Source organism: Panulirus ornatus, chromosome 8, assembly GCF_036320965.1.
Source record: "Panulirus ornatus isolate Po-2019 chromosome 8, ASM3632096v1, whole genome shotgun sequence".
NCBI lineage: Eukaryota > Metazoa > Arthropoda > Malacostraca > Decapoda > Palinuridae > Panulirus > Panulirus ornatus.
In genome coordinates, this window is record NC_092231.1 from 34,127,447 (window position 1) to 34,145,459 (window position 18,013).

An 18,013-nucleotide genomic window follows, 5' to 3' on the forward strand; every position below is an offset into this window, starting at 1 on the left:
AATACAGTCACCCCCTTTTTTGATAAATTCCACTGCAATACCATCCAAACCTGCTGCCTTGCCGGCTTTCATCTTCTGCAAAGCTTTTACTACCTCTTCTCTGTTTACCAAATCATTTTCCCTAACCCTCTCACATTGCACACCACCTCGACCAAAACACCCTATATCTGCCACTCTATCATCAAACACATTCAACAAATCTTCAAAATACTCACTCCATCTCCTTCTCACATCACCACTACTTGTTATCACCTCCCCATTTGCGCCCTTCACTAAAGTTCCCATTTGCTCCCTTGTCTTACGCACTTTATTTGTTTATTACTTTATATATATATATATATATATATATATATATATATATATATATATATATATATATATATAGGGTGGGGGATTGGGTGGGGGAGGGGGCGAAAATCCTGGGAGCTTGAAGAATGTTTGGAAGTCGAGAACATTATCTCGGAAAGCAAAAATGGGTATGTTTGAAGGAATAGTGGTACCAACAATGTTGTATGGTTGCGAGGCGTGGGCTATGGATAGAGTTGTGCGCAGGAGGATGGATGTGCTGGAAATGAGATGTTTGAGGACAGTGTGTGGTGTGACGTGGTTTGATCGAGTAATTAACGTAATGGTAAGAGAGATGTGTGGAAATAAAAAGAGCATGGTTGAGAGAGCAGAAGAGGGTGTTTTGAAATGGTTTGGGCACATGGAGAGAATGAGTGCGGAAAGATTGTCCAAGAGGATATATGTGTCGGAGGTGGAGGGAACGAGAAGTGGGAGACCAAATTGGAGGTGGAAAGATGGAGTGAAAAAGATTTTGCGTGATCGGGGCCTGAACATGCAGGAGGGTGAAAGGAGGGCAAGGAATAGAGTGAATTGGATCGATGTGGTATACCGGGGTTGACGTGCTGTCAGTGGATTGAATCAGGGCAAGTGAAGCATCTGGGGTGAACCATGGAAAGCTGTGTAGGTATGTATATTTGCGTGTGTGGACGTATGTATATACATGTGTATGGGGGGGGTTGGGCCATTTCTTTCTTCTGTTTCCTTGCGCCACCTCGCAAACGCGGGAGACAGCGACAAAGCAAAAATATATATATATATATATATATATATATATATATATATATATATATATATATATATATATATATATATATATATATATATATATATATATATATATATATATATATATTATCCCTGGGGATAGGGGATTAAGAATGCTTCCCACGTATTCCCTGTGTGTTGTAGAAGGCGACTAAAAGGGGAGGGAGCTGGGTGCTGGAAATCCTCCCCTCTTGTTTTTTTTTTTTTTTTTCCAAAAGAAGGAACAGAGGGAGCCAGGTGAGGATATTCCAAAAAAGGCCCAGTCCTCTGTTCTTAACGCTACCTCGCTAACACAGGAAATGGCGAATATATATATATATATATATATATATATATATATATATATATATATATATATATATACATATATATATATATATTTTTTTTTTTTGCTTTGTCGCTGTCTCCCGCGTTTGCGAGGTAGCGCAAGGAAACAGACGAAAGAAATGGCCCAACCCACCCCCATACACATGCCTTGATTCAATCCACTGACAGCACGTCAACCCCGGTATACCACATCGCTCCAATTCACTCTATTCTTTGCCCTCCTTTCACCCTCCTGCATGTTCAGGCCCCGATCACACAAAATCTTTTTCACTCCATCTTTCCACCTCCAATTTGGTCTCCCTCTTCTCCTCGTTCCTTCCACCTCCGATACATATATCCTCTTGGTCAATCTTTCCTCACTCATTCTCTCCATGTGACCAAACCATTTCAAAACACCCTCCTCTGCTCTCTCAACCACGCTCTTTTTATTTCCACACATCTCTCTTACCCTTACGTTACTTACTCGATCAAACCACCTCACACCACACATTGTCCTCAAACATCTCATTTCCAGCACATCCATCCTCCTGCGCACAACTCTATCCATAGTCCACGCCTCGCAACCATACAACATTGTTGGAACCACTATTCCTTCAAACATACCCATTTTTGCTTTCCGAGATAATGTTCTCGACTTCCAAACATTCTTCAAGGCTCCCAGGATTTTCGCCCCCTCCCCCACCCTATGATCCACTTCCGCTTCTGTGGTTCCCTCCGCTGCCAGATCCACTCCCAGGTATCTAAAACACTTTACTTCCTCCAGTTTTTCTCCATTCAAACTCACCTCCCAATTGACTTGACCCTCAACCCTACTGTACCTAATAACCTTGCTCTTATTCACATTTACTCTTAACTTTCTTCTTTCACACACGTTACCAAACTCAGTCAGCAGCTGCTGCAGTTTCTCACATGAATCAGCCACCAGCGCTGTATCATCAGCGAACAACAACTGACTCACTTCCCAAGCTCTCTCATCCCCAACAGACTTCATACTTGCCCCTCTTTCCAAAACTCTTGCATTCACCTCCCTAACAACCCCATCCATAAACAAATTAAACAACCATGGAGAGATCACACACCCCTGCCGCAAACCTACATTCACTGAGAACCAGTCACTTTCCTCTCTTCCTACACGTACACATGCCTTACATCCTCGATAAAAACTTTTCACTGCCTCTAACAACTTTCCTCCCACACCATGTATTCTTAATACCTTCCACAGAGCATCTCTATCAACTCTATCATATGCCTTCTCCCGATCCATAAATGCTACATACAAATCCATTTGCTTTTCTAAGTATTTCTCACATACATTCTTCAAAACAAACACCTGATCCACACATCCTCTACCACTTCTGAAACCACACTGCTCTTCCCCAATCTGATGCTCTGTACGTGCCTTCACCCTCTCAATCAATACCCTCCCATATAATTTACCAGGAATACTCAACAAACTTATACCTGTAATTTGAGCACTCACTCTTATCCCCTTTGCCTTTGTACACTGGCACTATGCACGCATTCCGCCAATCCTCAGGCACCTCACCATGAGTCATACATAGATTAGATAACCTTACCAACCAGTCAACAATACAGTCACCCCCTTTTTTAATAAATTCCACTGCAATACCATCCAAACCTGCTGCTTTGCTGGCTTTCATCTTCTGCAAAGCTTTTACTACCTCTTCTCTGTTTACCAAATCATTTTCCCTAACCCTCTCACTTTGCACACCACCTCGACCAAAACACCCTATATCTGCCACTCTTTCATCAAACACATTCAACAAAGCTTCAAAATACTCACTCCATCTCCTTCTCACATCACCACTACTTGTTATCACCTCCCCATTTGCGCCCTTCACTGAAATTCCCATTTGCTCCCTTGTCTTACGCACATTATTTGTTTATTACTTTATATATATATATATATATATATATATATATATATATATATATATATATATATATATATATATAGGGTGGGGGATAGGGTGGGGGAGGGGGCGAAAATCCTGGGAGCTTGAAGAATGTTTGGAAGTCGAGAACATTATCTCGGAAAGCAAAAATGGGTATGTTTGAAGGAATAGTGGTTCCAACAATGTTGTATGGTTGCGAGGCGTGGGCTATGGATAGAGTTGTGTGCAGGAGGATGGATGTGCTGGAAATGAGTTGTTTGAGGACAATGTGTGGTGTGACGTGGTTTGATCGAGTAAGTAACGTAAGGGTAAGAGAGATGTGTGGAAATAAAAAGAGCATGGTTGAGAGAGCAGAAGAGGGTGTTTTGAAATGGTTTGGGCACATGGAGAGAATGAGTGCGGAAAGATTGTCCAAGAGGATATATGTGTCGGAGGTGGAGGGAACGAGGAGAAGTGGGAGACCAAATTGGAGGTGGAAAGATGGAGTGAAAAAGATTTTGTGTGATCGGGGCCTGAACATGCAGGAGGGTGAAAGGAGGGCAAGGAATAGAGTGAATTGGATCGATGTGGTGTACCGGGATTGACGTGCTGTCAGTGGATTGAATCAGGGCATGTGAAGCATCTGGGGTGAACCATGGAAAGCTGTGTAGGTATGTATATTTGCGTGTGTGGACGTATGTATATACATGTGTATGGGGGTGGGTTGGGCCATTTCTTTCTTCTGTTTCCTTGCGCTACCTCGCAAATGCGGGAGACAGCGACAAAGCAAAAAAAAATATATATATATATATATATATATATATATATATATATATATATATATATATATATATATATATATATATATATATATATTATCCCTGGGGATAGGGGATTAAGAATACTTCCCACGTATTCCCTGCGTGTCGTAGAAGGCGACTAAAAGGGGAGGGAGCGGGGTGCTGGAAATCCTCCCCTCTCGGTTTTTTTTTTTTTTTTCCAAAAGAAGGAACAGGGGGAGCCAGGTGAGGATATTCCAAAAAAGGCCCAGTCCTCTGTTCTTAACGCTACCTTGCTAACGTGGGAAATGGCGAATATATATATATATATATATATATATATATATATATATATATATATTTCTTTTTTTGTTTTTTTTTTGCTTTGTCGCTGTCTCCCGCGTTTGCGAGGTAGCGCAAGGAAACAGACGAAAGATATGGCCCAACCCACCCCCATACACATGCCTTGATTCAATCCACTGACAGCACGTCAACCCCGGTATACCACATCGCTCCAATTCACTCTTATTCTTTGCCCTCCTTTCACCCTCCTGCATGTTCAGGCCCCGATCACACAAAATCTTTTTCACTCCATCTTTCCACCTCCAATTTGGTCTCCCTCTTCTCCTCGTTCCTTCCACCTTCGAAACATATATCCTCTTGGTCAATCTTTCCTCACTCATTCTCTCCATGTGACCAAACCATTTCAAAACACCCTCTTCTGCTCTCTCAACCACGCTCTTTTTATTTCCACACATCTCTCTTACCCTTACGTTACTTACTCGATCAAACCACCTCACACCACACATTGTCCTCAAACATCTCATTTCCAGCACATCCATCCACCTGCGCACAACTCTATCCATAGTCCACGCCTCACAACCATACAACATTGTTGGAACCACTATTCCTTCAAACATACCCATTTTTGCTTTCCGAGATAATGTTCTCGACTTCCACACATTCTTCAAGGCTCCCAGAATTTTCGCCCCCTCCCCCACACTATGATCCACTTCCGCTTCCATGGTTCCATCCGCTTCCAGATCCACTCCCAGATATCTAAAACACTTTACTTCCTCCAGTTTTTCTCCATTCAAACTCACCTCCCAATTGACTTGACCCTCAACCCTACTGTATCTAATAACCTTGCTCTTATTCACATTTACTCTTACCTTTCTTCTTTCACAACTTTACCAAACTCAGTCACCAGCTTCTGCAGTTTCTCACATGAATCAGCCACCAGCGCTGTATCATCAGCGAACAACAACTGACTCACTTCCCAAGCTCTCTCATCCCCAACAGACTTCATACTTGCCCCTCTTTCCAAAACTCTTGCATTCACCTCCTTAACTACCCCATCCTTGAACAAATTAAACAACCATGGAGACATCACACACCCCTGCCGCAAACCTACATTCACTGAGAACCAATCACTTTCCTCTCTTCCTACACGTACACGTGCCTTACCTCCTCGATAAAAACTTTTCACTGCTTCTAACAACTTGCCTCCCACACCATATATTCTTAATACCTTCCACAGAGCATCTATATCAACTCTATCATATGCCTTCTCCAGATCCATAAATGCTACATACAAATCCATTTGCTTTTCTAAATATTTCTCACATACATTCTTCAAAGCAAACACCTGATCCACACATCCTCTACCACTTCTGAAACCACACTGCTCTTCCCCAATCTGATGCTCTGTACATGCCTTCACCCTCTCAATCAATACCCTCCCATATAATTTGCCAGGAATACTCAACAAACTTATACATCTGTGATTTGAGCACTCACTCTTATCCCCTTTGCCTTTGTACAATGGCACTATGCACGCATTCCGCCAATCCTCAGGCACCTCACCATGAGTCATACATACATTAAATAACCTTATCAACCAGTCAACAATACAGTCACCCCCTTTTTTAATAAATTCCACTGCAATACCATCCAAACCTGCTGCCTTGCCAGCTTTCATCTTCCACAAAGCTTTTACTACCTCTTCTTTGTTTACCAACTCATTTTCCCTAACCCTCTCACTTTGTACACCACCTCGACCAAAACACCCTATATCTGCCACTCTATCATCAAACACATTCAACAAACCTTCAAAATACTCACTCCATCTCCTCACATCACCACTACTTGTTATCACCTCCCCATTTGCGCCCTTCACTGAAGTTCCCATTTGCTCCCTTGTCTTACGCACTTTATTTACCTCCTTCCAGAACATCTTTTTATTTTCCCTAAAATTTAATGATACTCTCACCCCAACTCTCATTTGCCCTTTTTTTCACCTCTTGCACCTTTCTCTTGACCTCCTGTCTCTTTCTTTTATACGTCTCCCACTCAGTTTCATTTTTTCCCTGCAAAAATCGTCCAAATGCCTCTCTCTTCTCTTTCACTAATACTCTTACTTCTTCATCCCACCACTCACTACCCTTTCTTATCAACCCACCTCCCACTTTTCTCATGCCACAAGCATCTTTTGCGCAATCCATCACTGATTCCCTAAATACATCCCATTCCTCCCCCACTCCCCTTACTTCCATTGTTCTCACCTTTTTCCATTCTGTACTCAGTCTCTCCTGGTACTTCCTCACACAAGTCTCCTTCCCAAGCTCACTTACTCTCACCACCCTCTTCACCCCAACATTCACTCTTCTTTTCTGAAAACCCATACAAATCTTCACCTTAGCCTCCACAAGATAATGATCAGACATCCCTCCAGTTGCACCTCTCAGCACATTAACATCCAAAAGTCTCTCTTTCACGCGCCTGTCAATTAACACGTAATCCAATAACGCTCTCTGGCCATCTCTCCTACTTACATAAGTATACTTATGTATATCTCGCTTTTTAAACCAGGTATTCCCAATCACCAGTCCTTTTTCAGCACATAAATCTACAAGCTCTTCACCATTTCCATTTACAACACTGAACACCCCATGTATACCAATTATTCCCTCAACTGCCACATTACTCACCTTTGCATTCAAATCACCCAACACTATAACCCGGTCTCGTGCATCAAAACCACTTACACACTCATTCAGCTGCTCCCAAAACACTTGCCTCATGATCTTTCTTCTCATGCCCAGGTGCATATGCACCAATAATCACCCATCTCTCTCCATCAACTTTCAGTTTTACCCATATTAATCGAGAATTTACTTTCTTACATTCTATCACATACTTCCACAACTCCTGTTTCAGGAGTACTGCTACTCCTTCCCTTGCTCTTGTCCTCTCACTAACCCCTGACTTTACTCCCAAGACATTCCCAAACCACTCTTCCCCTTTACCCTTGAGCTTCGTTTCACTCAGAGCCAAAACATCCAGGTTCCTTTCCTCAAACATACTAGCTATCTCTCCTTTTTTCACATCTTGGTTACATCCACACACATTTAGGCACCCCAATCTGAGCCTTCGAGGAGGATGAGCACTCCCCGCGTGACTCCTTCTTCTGTTTCCCATTTTAGAAATTTAAAAAAATACAAGGAGGGGAGGATATCTGGCCCCCCGCTCCCGTCCCCTCTAGTCGCTTTCTACGACACGCGAGGAATGCGTGGGAAGTATTCTTTCACCCCTATCCCCAGGGATATTATACATATATATATACACATACACACACATACACACACACACGCACATATACACACACACACACATACATATATATACATGTGAAAAATGTAAGAAACAATTTAGAAAACTGAAACTTCTAGCTTGAAATGAAATGAAAAAAATGAATGTCACATAATGGTTCAACCTCTGGCTATGGAAAGGAAATGTTTAATTTATTTACACAAACGTCAATATATATATATATATATATATATATATATATATATATATATTATCCCTGGGGATAGGGGATTAAAAATACTTCCCACGTATTCCCTGCGTGTCGTAGAAGGCGACTAAAAGGGGAGAGAGCGGGGGGCTGGAAATCCTCCCCTTTCGTTTTTTTTTAATTTTCCAAAAGAAGGAACAGAGAATTGGGCCAGGTGAGGGTATTCCCTCAAAGGCCCAGTCCTCTGTTCTTAATGCTACCTCGCTAACGCGGGAAATGGCGAATAGTTTAAAAGAAAGAAAAGAAATATAATATATATATTTTTTTTTTTTTATATACTTTGTCGCTGTCTCCTGCGTTTGCGAGGTAGCGTAAGGAAACAGACGAAAGAAATGGCCCAACCCCCCCCCATACACATGTATATACATACATCCACACACGCAAATATACATACCTACACAGCTTTCCATGGTTTACCCCAGACCCTTCACATGCCTTGATTCAATCCACTGACAGCACATCAACCCCGGTATACCACATCGCTCCAATTCACTCTATTCCTTGCCCTCCTTTCACCCTCCTGCATGTTCAGGCCCCGATCACACAAAATCTTTTTCACTCCATCTTTCCACCTCCAATTTGGTCTCCCTCTTCTCCTTGCTCCCTCCACCTCCGACACATATAACCTCTTGGTCAATCTTTCCTCACTCATCCTCTCCATGTGCCCAAACCACTTCAAAACACCCTCTTCTGCTCTCTCAGCCACGCTCTTTTTATTTCCACACATCTCTCTTACCCTTACGTTACTCGATCAAACCACCTCACACCACACATTGTCCTCAAACATCTCATTTCCAGCACATCCATCCTCCTGCGCACAACTCTATCCATAGCCCACGCCTCGCAACCATACAACATTTGTGGAACCACTATTCCTTCAAACATACCCATTTTTGCTTTCCGAGATAATGTTCTCGACTTCCACACATTCTTCAAGGCCCCTAGAATTTTCGCCCCCTCCCCCACCCTATGATCCACTTCCGCTTCCATGGTTCCATCCGCTGCCAGATCCACTCCCAGATATCTAAAACACTTCACTTCCTCCAGTTTCTCTCCGTTCAAACTCACCTCCCAATTGACTTGACCCTCAACCCTACTGTACCTAATAACCTTGCTCTTATTCACATTTACTCTTAACTTTCTTCTTCCACACACTTTACCAAACTCAGTCACCAGCTTCTGCAGTTTCTCACATGAATCAGCCACCAGCGCTGTATCATCAGCGAACAACAACTGACTCACTTCCCAAGCTCTCTCATCCCCAACAGACTTCATACTTGCCCCTCTTTCCAAAACTCTTGCATTTACCTCCCTAACAACCCCATCCATAAACAAATTAAACAACCATGGAGACATCACACACCCCTGCCGCAAACCTACATTCACTGAGAACCAATCACTTTCCTCTCTTCCTACACGTACACATGCCATACATCCTCGATAAAAACTTTTCACTGCTTCTAACAACTTTCCTCCCACACCATATATTCTTAATACCTTCCACAGAGCATCTCTATCAACTCTATCATATGCCTTCTCCAGATCCATAAATGCTACATACAAATCCATATATATATATATATATATATATATATATATATATATGTTATATATATTATCCCTGGGGATAGGGGATTAAGAATACTTCCCACATATTCCCTGCTTGTCGTAGAAGGCGACTAAAAGGGGAGGGAGCGGGGGGCTGGAAATCCTCCCCTCTCTTTTTTTTTTTTTTAATTTTCCAAAAGAAGGAACAGAGGGGGCCAGGTGAGGTTATTCCAAAAAAGGCCCAGTCCTCTGTTCCTAACGCTCCCTCGTTAACACGGGAAATGGTGAATAGTTTAAAAGAAAGAAAAAACATATATATATATATATATGTTATCCCTGGGGATAGGGGAGAAAGAATACTTCCCACGTATTCCCTGCGTGTCGTAGAAGGCGACTAAAAGGGAAGGGAGCGGGGGGCTGGAAATCCTCCCCTCTCAATTTTTTTTTTTTAATTTTCCAAAAGAAGGAACATAGAAGGGGGCCAGGTGAGGATATTCCCTCAATGACCCAGTTCTCTGTTCTTAACGCTACCTCGCGAACGCGGGAAATGGCGAATAGTTTGAAAAAAAAAAATATATATATATATATATATGTAAGGCATGTGTACATGTAGGAAGAGAGGAAAGTGATTGGTTCTCAGTGAATGTAGGTTTGCGGCAGGGGTGTGTGATGTCTCCATGGTTGTTTAATTTGTTTATGGATGGGGTTGTTAGGGAGGTAAATGCAAGAGTCCTGGAAAGAGGGGCAAGTATGAAGTCTGTTGGGGATGAGAGAGCTTGGGAAGTGAGTCAGTTGTTGTTCGCTGATGATACAGCGCTGGTGGCTGATTCATGTGAGAAACTGCAGAAGCTGGTGACTGAGTTTGGTAAAGTGTGTGGAAGAAGAAAGTTAAGAGTAAATGTGAATAAGAGCAAGGTTATTAGGTACAGTGGGGTTGAGGGTCAAGTCAATTGGGAGGTGAGTTTGAATGGAGAAAAACTGGAGGAAGTGAAGTGTTTTAGATATCTGGGAGTGGATCTGGCAGCGGATGGAACCATGGAAGCGGAAGTGGATCATAGGGTGGGGGAGGGGGCGAAAATTTTGGGAGCCTTGAAAAATGTGTGGAGGTCGAGAACATTGTCTCGGAAAGCAAAAATGGGTATGTTTGAGGGAATAGTGGTTCCAACAATGTTGTATGGTTGCGAGGCGTGGGCTATGGATAGAGTTGTGCGCAGGAGGATGGATGTGCTGGAAATGAGATGTTCGAGGACAATGTGTGGTGTGAGGTGGTTTGATCGAGTAAGTAACGTAAGGGTAAGAGAGATGTGTGGAAATAAAAAGAGCGTGGTTGAGAGAGCAGAAGAGGGTGTTTTGAAATGGTTTGGGCACATGGAGAGAATGAGTGAGGAAAGATTGACCAAGAGGATATATGTGTCGGAGGTGGAGGGAACGAGGAGAAGAGGGAGACCAAATTGGAGGTGGAAAGATGGAGTGAAAAAGATTTTGTGTGATCGGGGCCTGAACATGCAGGAGGGTGAAAGGAGGGCAAGGAATAGAGTGAATTGGAGCGATGTGTTATACAGGGGTTGACGTGCTGTCAGTGGAGTGAATCAGGGCATGTGAAGCGTCTGGGGTAAACCATGGAAAGCTGTGTAGGTATGTATATTTGCGTGTGTGGACGTGTGTATGTGCATGTGTATGGGGGGGGGGCCATTTCTTTCGTCTGTTTCCTTGCGCTACCTCGCAAACGCGGGAGACAGCGACAAAGTATATAAAAAAAAAAAAAAAAAAAAAAATATATATATATATATATATATATATATATATATATATATATCTTTTTCTTTTCTTTTAAACTATTGGCCATTTCCCGCACTAGCGAGGTAGTGTTAAGAACAGAGGACTGGGCCTTTTTTGGAATATCCTCACCTGGCCCCCTCTGTTCCTTATTTTGGAAAATTAAAAAAAAAAAAACGAGAGGGGAGGATTTCCAGCCCCCCGCTCCCTCCCCTTTTAGTCGCCTTCTACGACACGCAGGGAATACGTGGGAAGTATTCTTAATCCCCTATCCCCAGGGATATATAGTGGTGATGTGAAAAGGAGATGGAGTGAGTATTTTGAAGGTTTGTTGAATGTGTTTGATGATAGAGTGGGTGATATAGGGTGTTTTGGTCGAGGTGGTGTTCAAAGTGAGAGGGTTAGGGAAAATGATTTGGTAAACAGAGAAGAGGTAGTAAAAGCTTTGCTGAAGATGAAAGCTGGCAAGGCAGCAGGTTTGGATGGTATTGCAGTGGAATTTATTGAAAAAGGGGGTGACTGTAATGTTGACTGGTTGGTAAGGTTATTTAATGTATGTATGACTCATGGTGAGGTGCCTGAGGATTGGCGGAATGCGTGCATAGTGCCAGTGTACAAAGGCAAAGGGGATAAGAGTGAGTGCTCAAATTACAGGTATAAGTTTGTTGAGTATTCCTGGTAAATTATATGGGAGGGTATTGATTGAGAGGGTGAAGGCATGTACAGAGCATCAGATTGGGGAAGAGCAGTGTGGTTTCAGAAGTGGTAGAGGATGTGTGGATCAGGTGTTTTTGAAGAATGTATGTGAGAAATACTTAGAAAAGCAAATGGATTTGTATGTAGCATTTATGGATCGGGAGAAGGCATATGATAGAGTTGATAGAGATGCTCTGTGGAAGGTATTAAGAATATATGGTGTGGGAGGCAAGTTGTTAGAAGCAGTGAAAAGTTTTTATCGAGGATGTAAGGCATGTGTACGTGTAGGAAGAGAGGAAAGCGACTGGTTCTCAGTGAATGTAGGTTTGCGGCAGGGGTGTGTGATGTCTCCGTGGTTGTTTAATTTGTTTATGGACGGGGTTGTTAGGGAGGTGAATGCAAGAGTTTTGGAAAGAGGGGCAAGTATGAAGTCTGTTGGGGATGAGAGAGCTTGGGAAGTGAGTCAGTTGTTGTTCGCTGATGATACAGCGCTGGTGGCTGATTCATGTGAGAAACTGCAGAAGATGGTGACTGAGTTTGGTAAAGTGTGTGAAAGAAGAAAGTTAAGAGTAAATGTGAATAAGAGCAAGGTAATTAGGTACAGTAGGGTTGAGGGTCAAGTCAATTGGGAGGTAAGTTTGAATGGAGAAAAACTGGAGGAAGTAAAGTGTTTTAGATATCTGGGAGTGGATCTGGCAGCGGATGGAACCATGGAAGCAGAAGTGGATCATAGGGTGGGGGAGGGGGCGAAAATCTTGGGAGCCTTGAAGAATGTGTGGAAGTCGAGAACATTATCTCGGAAAGCAAAAATGGGTGTGTTTGAAGGAATAGTGGTTCCAACAATGTTGTATGGTTGCGAGGCGTGGGCTATGGATAGAGTTGTGCGCAGGAGGATGAATGTGCTGGAAATGAGATGTTTGAGGACAATGTGTGGTGTGAGGTGGTTTGATCGAGTAAGTAACGTAAGGGTAAGAGAGATGTGTGGAAATAAAAAGAGCGTGGTTGAGAGAGCAGAAGCAGGTGTTTTGAAATGGTTTGGGCACATGGAGAGAATGAGTGAGGAAAGATTGACCAAGAGGATATATGTGTCGGAGGTGGAGGGAGCGAGAAGTGGGAGACGAAATTGGAGATGGAAAGATGGAGTGAAAAAGATTTTGTCTGATCGGGGCCTGAACATGCAGGAGGGTGAAAGGCGGGCAAAGAATAGAGTGAATTGGATCGATGTGGTATACCGGGGTTGAGATGCTGTCAGTGGATTGAATCAGGGCATGTGAAGCATCTGGGGTAAACCATGGAAAGCTATGTAGGTATGTATATTTGCGTGTGTGGACGTATGTATATACATGTGTATGGGGGTGGGTTGGGCCATTTCTTTCGTCTGTTTCCTTGCGCTAACTCGCAAACGCGGGAGACAGCGGCAAAGCAAAAATTTTTTTTTTTTTTTTTTTTTTTGAGATAATGGTCTCGACTTCCACACATTCTTCAAGGCTCCCAGAATATTCGCCCCCTCCCCCACCCTATGATCCACTTCCGCTTCCATGGTTCCATCCGCTGCCAGATCCACTCCCAGATATCTAAAACACTTCACTTCCTCCAGTTTTTCTCCATTCAAACTCACCTCCCAATTGACTTGACCCTCAACCCTACTGTACCTAATAACCTTGCTCTTATTCACATTTACTCCTAACTTTCTTCTTTCACACACTGTACCAAACTCAGTCACCAGCTTCTGCAGTTTCTCACATGAATCAGCCACCAGCGCTGTATCATCAGCGAACAACAACTGACTCACTTCCCAAGCTCTCTCATCCCCAACAGACTTCATACTTGCCCCTCTTTCCAAAACTCTTGCATTCACCTCCCTAACAACCCCATCCATAAACAAATTAAACAATCATGGAGACATCACACACCCCTGCCGCAAACCTACATTCACTGAGAACCAATCACTTTCCTCTCTTCCTACACGTACACATGCCTTACATCCTCGATAAAAACTTTTCACTGCTTCTAACAGCTTGCCTCCCACACCATATATTCTTAATACCTTCCACAGAGCACCTCTATCAACTCTATCATATGCCTTCTCCAGATCCATAAATGCTACATACAAATCCATTTGCTTTTCTAAGTATTTCTCACATACATTCTTCAAAGCAAACACCTGATCCACACATCCTCTACCACTTCTGAAACCACACTGCTCTTCCCCAATCTGATGCTCTGTACATGCCTTCACCCTCTCAATCAATATCCTCCCATATAACTTCCCAGGAATACTCAACGAACTTATACCTCTGTAATTTGAGCACTCACTCTTATCCCCTTTGCCTTTGTACAATGGCACTATGCACGCATCCCGCCAATCCTCAGGCACCTCACCATGAGTCATATATACATTAAATAACCTTACCAACCAGTCAACAATACAGTAACCCCCTTTTTTAATAAATTCCACTGCAATACCATTGAAACCTGCTGCCTTGCCAGCTTTCATCTTCAGCAAAGCTTTTACTACCTCTTCTCTGTTTACCAAATCATATATATATATATATATATATATATATTTCTTTTCTTTCTTTCAAACTATTCGCCAATTCCCGCATTAGCGAGGTAGCGTTCAGAACAGAGGACTGGGACTTTGAGGGAATACCCTCACCTGGCCCAATTCTCTGTTCCTTCTTTTGGAAAATTAAAAAAAAACCGAGAGGGGAGGATATCCAGCCCCCCGCTCCCTCCCCTTTTAGTCGCCTTCTACGACATGCAAGGAATACGTGGGAAGTACTCTTAATCCCGTATCCCCATATATTTATTTTATTTATTTTTTTATTATACTTTGTCGCTGTCTCCCGCGTTTGCGAGGTAGCGCAAGGAAACAGACGAAAGAAAATGGCCTAACCCCCCCCATACACATGTATATACATACGTCCACACACGCAAATATCCATACCTACACAGCTTTCCATGGTTCACCCCAGACGCTTCACATGCCTTGATTCAATCCACTGACAGCACGTCAACCCCGGTATACCACATCGCTCCAATTCACTCTATTCCTTGCCCTCCTTTCACCCTCCTGCATGTTCAGGCCCCGATCACACAAAATCTTTTTCACTCCATCTTTCCACCTCCAATTTGGTCTCCCTCTTCTCCTCGTTCCCTCCACCTCCGACACATATATCCTCTTGGTCAATCTTTCCTCACTCTTTCTCTCCATGTGCCCAAACCACTTCAAAACACCCTCTTCTGCTCTCTCAACCACGCTCTTTTTATTTCCACACATCTCTCTTACCCTTACGTTACTCACTCGATCAAACCACCTCACACCACACATTGTCCTCAAACATCTCATTTCCAGCACATCCATCCTCCTGCGCACAACTCTATCCATAGCCCACGCCTTGCAACCATAGAACATTGTTGGAACCACTATTCTTTCAAACATACCCATTTTTGCTTTCCGAGATAATGTTCTCGACTTCCACACATTCTTCAAGGCCCCTAGAATTTTCGCCCCCTCCCCTACCCTATGATCCACTTCAGCTTCCATGGTTCCATCCATTGCCAGATCCACTCCCAGATATCAAAAACACTTCACTTCCTCCAGACCCTCAACCCTACTGTACCTAATAACCTTGCTCTTATTCACATTTACTCTTAACTTTCTTCTTCCACACACTTTACCAAACTCAGTCACCAGCTTCTGCAGTTTCTCACATGAATCAGCCACCAGCGCTGTATCATCAGCAAACAACAACTGACTCACTTCCCAAGCTCTCTCATCCCCAACAGACTTCATACTTGCCCCTCTTTCCAAAACTCTTGCATTTACCTCCCTAACAACCCCATCCATAAACAAATTAAACAACCATGGAGACATCACACACCCCTGCCGCAAACCTGCATTCACTGAGAACCAATCACTTTCCTCTCTTCCTACACGTACACATGCCTTACATCCTCGATAAATGTATATATATATATATATATATATATATATATGTATATATATAGGCGGGGAGTGCTCATCCTCCTCGAAGGCTCAGAGTGGGGTGCCTAAATGTGTGTGGATGTAACCAAGATGTGAAAAAAGGAGAGATAGGTAGTATGTTTGAGGAAAGGAACCTGGATGTTTGGCTCTGAGTGAAACGAAGCTCAAGGGTAAAGGGGAAGAGTGGTTTGGAAATGTCTGGGGAGTGAAGTCAGGGGTTAGTGAGAGGACAAGAGCAAGGGAAGGAGTAGCAATACTCCTGAAACAGGAGTTGTGGGAGTATGTGATAGAATGTAAGAAAGTAAATTCTCGATTAATATGGGTAAAATTGAAAGTTGATGGAGAGAGGTGGGTGATTATTGGTGCATATGCACCTGGGCATGAGAAGAAAGATCATGAGAGGCAAGTGTTTTGGGAGCAGCTAAATGAGTGTGTTAGCGGTTTTGATGCACGAGACCGGGTTATAGTGATGGGTGATTTGAATGCAAAGGTGAGTAATGTGGCAGTTGAGGGAATAATTGGTGTGCATGGGGTGTTCAGTGTTGTAAATGGAAATGGTGAGGAGCTTGTAGATTTATGTGCTGAAAAAGGACTGATGATTGGGAATACCTGGTTTAAAAAGCGAGATATACATAAGTATACTTATGTAAGTAGGAGAGATGGCCAGAGAGCGTTATTGGATTACGTGTTAATTGACAGGCGTGCGAAAGAGAGACTTTTGGATGTCAATGTGCTGAGAGGTGCAACTGGAGGGATGTCTGATCATTATCTTGTGGAGGCTAAGGTGAAGATTAGTATGGGTTTTCAGAAAAGAAGAGTGAATGTTGGGGTGAAGAGTAAGTGAGCTTGGGAAGGAGACCTGTGTGAGGAAGTATCAGGAGAGACTGTGTACAGAATGGAAAAAGGTGAGAACAATGGAAGTAAGGGGAGTGGGGGAGGAATGGGATGTATTTAGGGAATCAGTGATGGATTGCGCAAAAGATGCTTGTGGCATGAGAAGAGTGGGAGGTGGGCTGTTTAGAAAGGGAAGTGAGTGGTGGGATGAAGAAGTAAGAGTATTAGTGAAAGAGAAGAGAGAGGCATTTGGACGATTTTTGCAGGGAAAAAATGCAATTGAGTGGGAGAAGTATAAAAGAAAGAGACAGGAGGTCAAGAGAAAGGTGCAAGAGGTGAAAAAAAGGGCAAATGAGAGTTGGGGTGAGAGACTATCAGTAAATTTTAGGGAGAATAAAAAGATGTTCTGGAAGGAGGTAAATAGGGTGCGTAAGACAAGGGAGCAAATGGGAACTTCAGTGAAGAGCGTAAATGGGGAGGTGATAACAAGTAGTGGTGATGTGAGAAGGAGATGGAATGAGTATTTTGAAGGTTTGTTGAATGTGTCTGATGACAGAGTGGCAGATATAGGGTGTTTGGGTCGAGGTGGTGTGCAAAGTGAGAGGGTTAGGGAAAATGATTTGGTAAACAGAGAAGAGGTAGTAAAAGCTTTGCGGAAGATGAAAGCCGGCAAGGCAGCAGGTTTGGATGGTATTGCAGTGGAATTTATTAAAAAAGGGGGTGACTGTATTGTTGACTGGTTGGTAAGGTTATTTAATGTATGTATGACTCATGGTGAGGTGCCTGAGGATTGGCGGAATGCGTGCATAGTGCCATTGTACAAAGGCAAAGGGGATAAGAGTGAGTGCTCAAATTACAGAGGTATAAGTTTGTTGAGTATTCCTGGTAAATTATATGGGAGGGTATTGATTGAGAGGGTGAAGGCAGGTACAGAGCATCAGATTGGGGAAGAGCAGTGTGGTTTCAGAAGTGGTAGAGGATGTGTGGATCAGGTGTTTGCTTTGAAGAATGTATGTGAGAAATACTTAGAAAAGCAAATGGATTTGTATGTAGCATTTATGGATCTGGAGAAGGCATATGATAGAGTTGATAGAGATGCTCTGTGGAAGGTATTAAGAATATATGGTGTGGGAGGCAAGTTGTTAGAAGCAGTGAAAAGTTTTTATCGAGGATGTAAGGCATGTGTACGTGTAGGAAG

At 43.0% G+C, this 18,013-nt stretch overlaps 1 protein-coding gene across 1 annotated transcript in view; it reads left to right on the plus strand.

Moving 5' to 3' along the window:
- LOC139749709 (G patch domain-containing protein 1 homolog) overlaps positions 1-18,013 on the plus strand; it is a 240,342-nt gene that overhangs the window by 79,854 nt on the left and 142,475 nt on the right. The gene's annotated exons all lie outside the window — the stretch shown is intronic.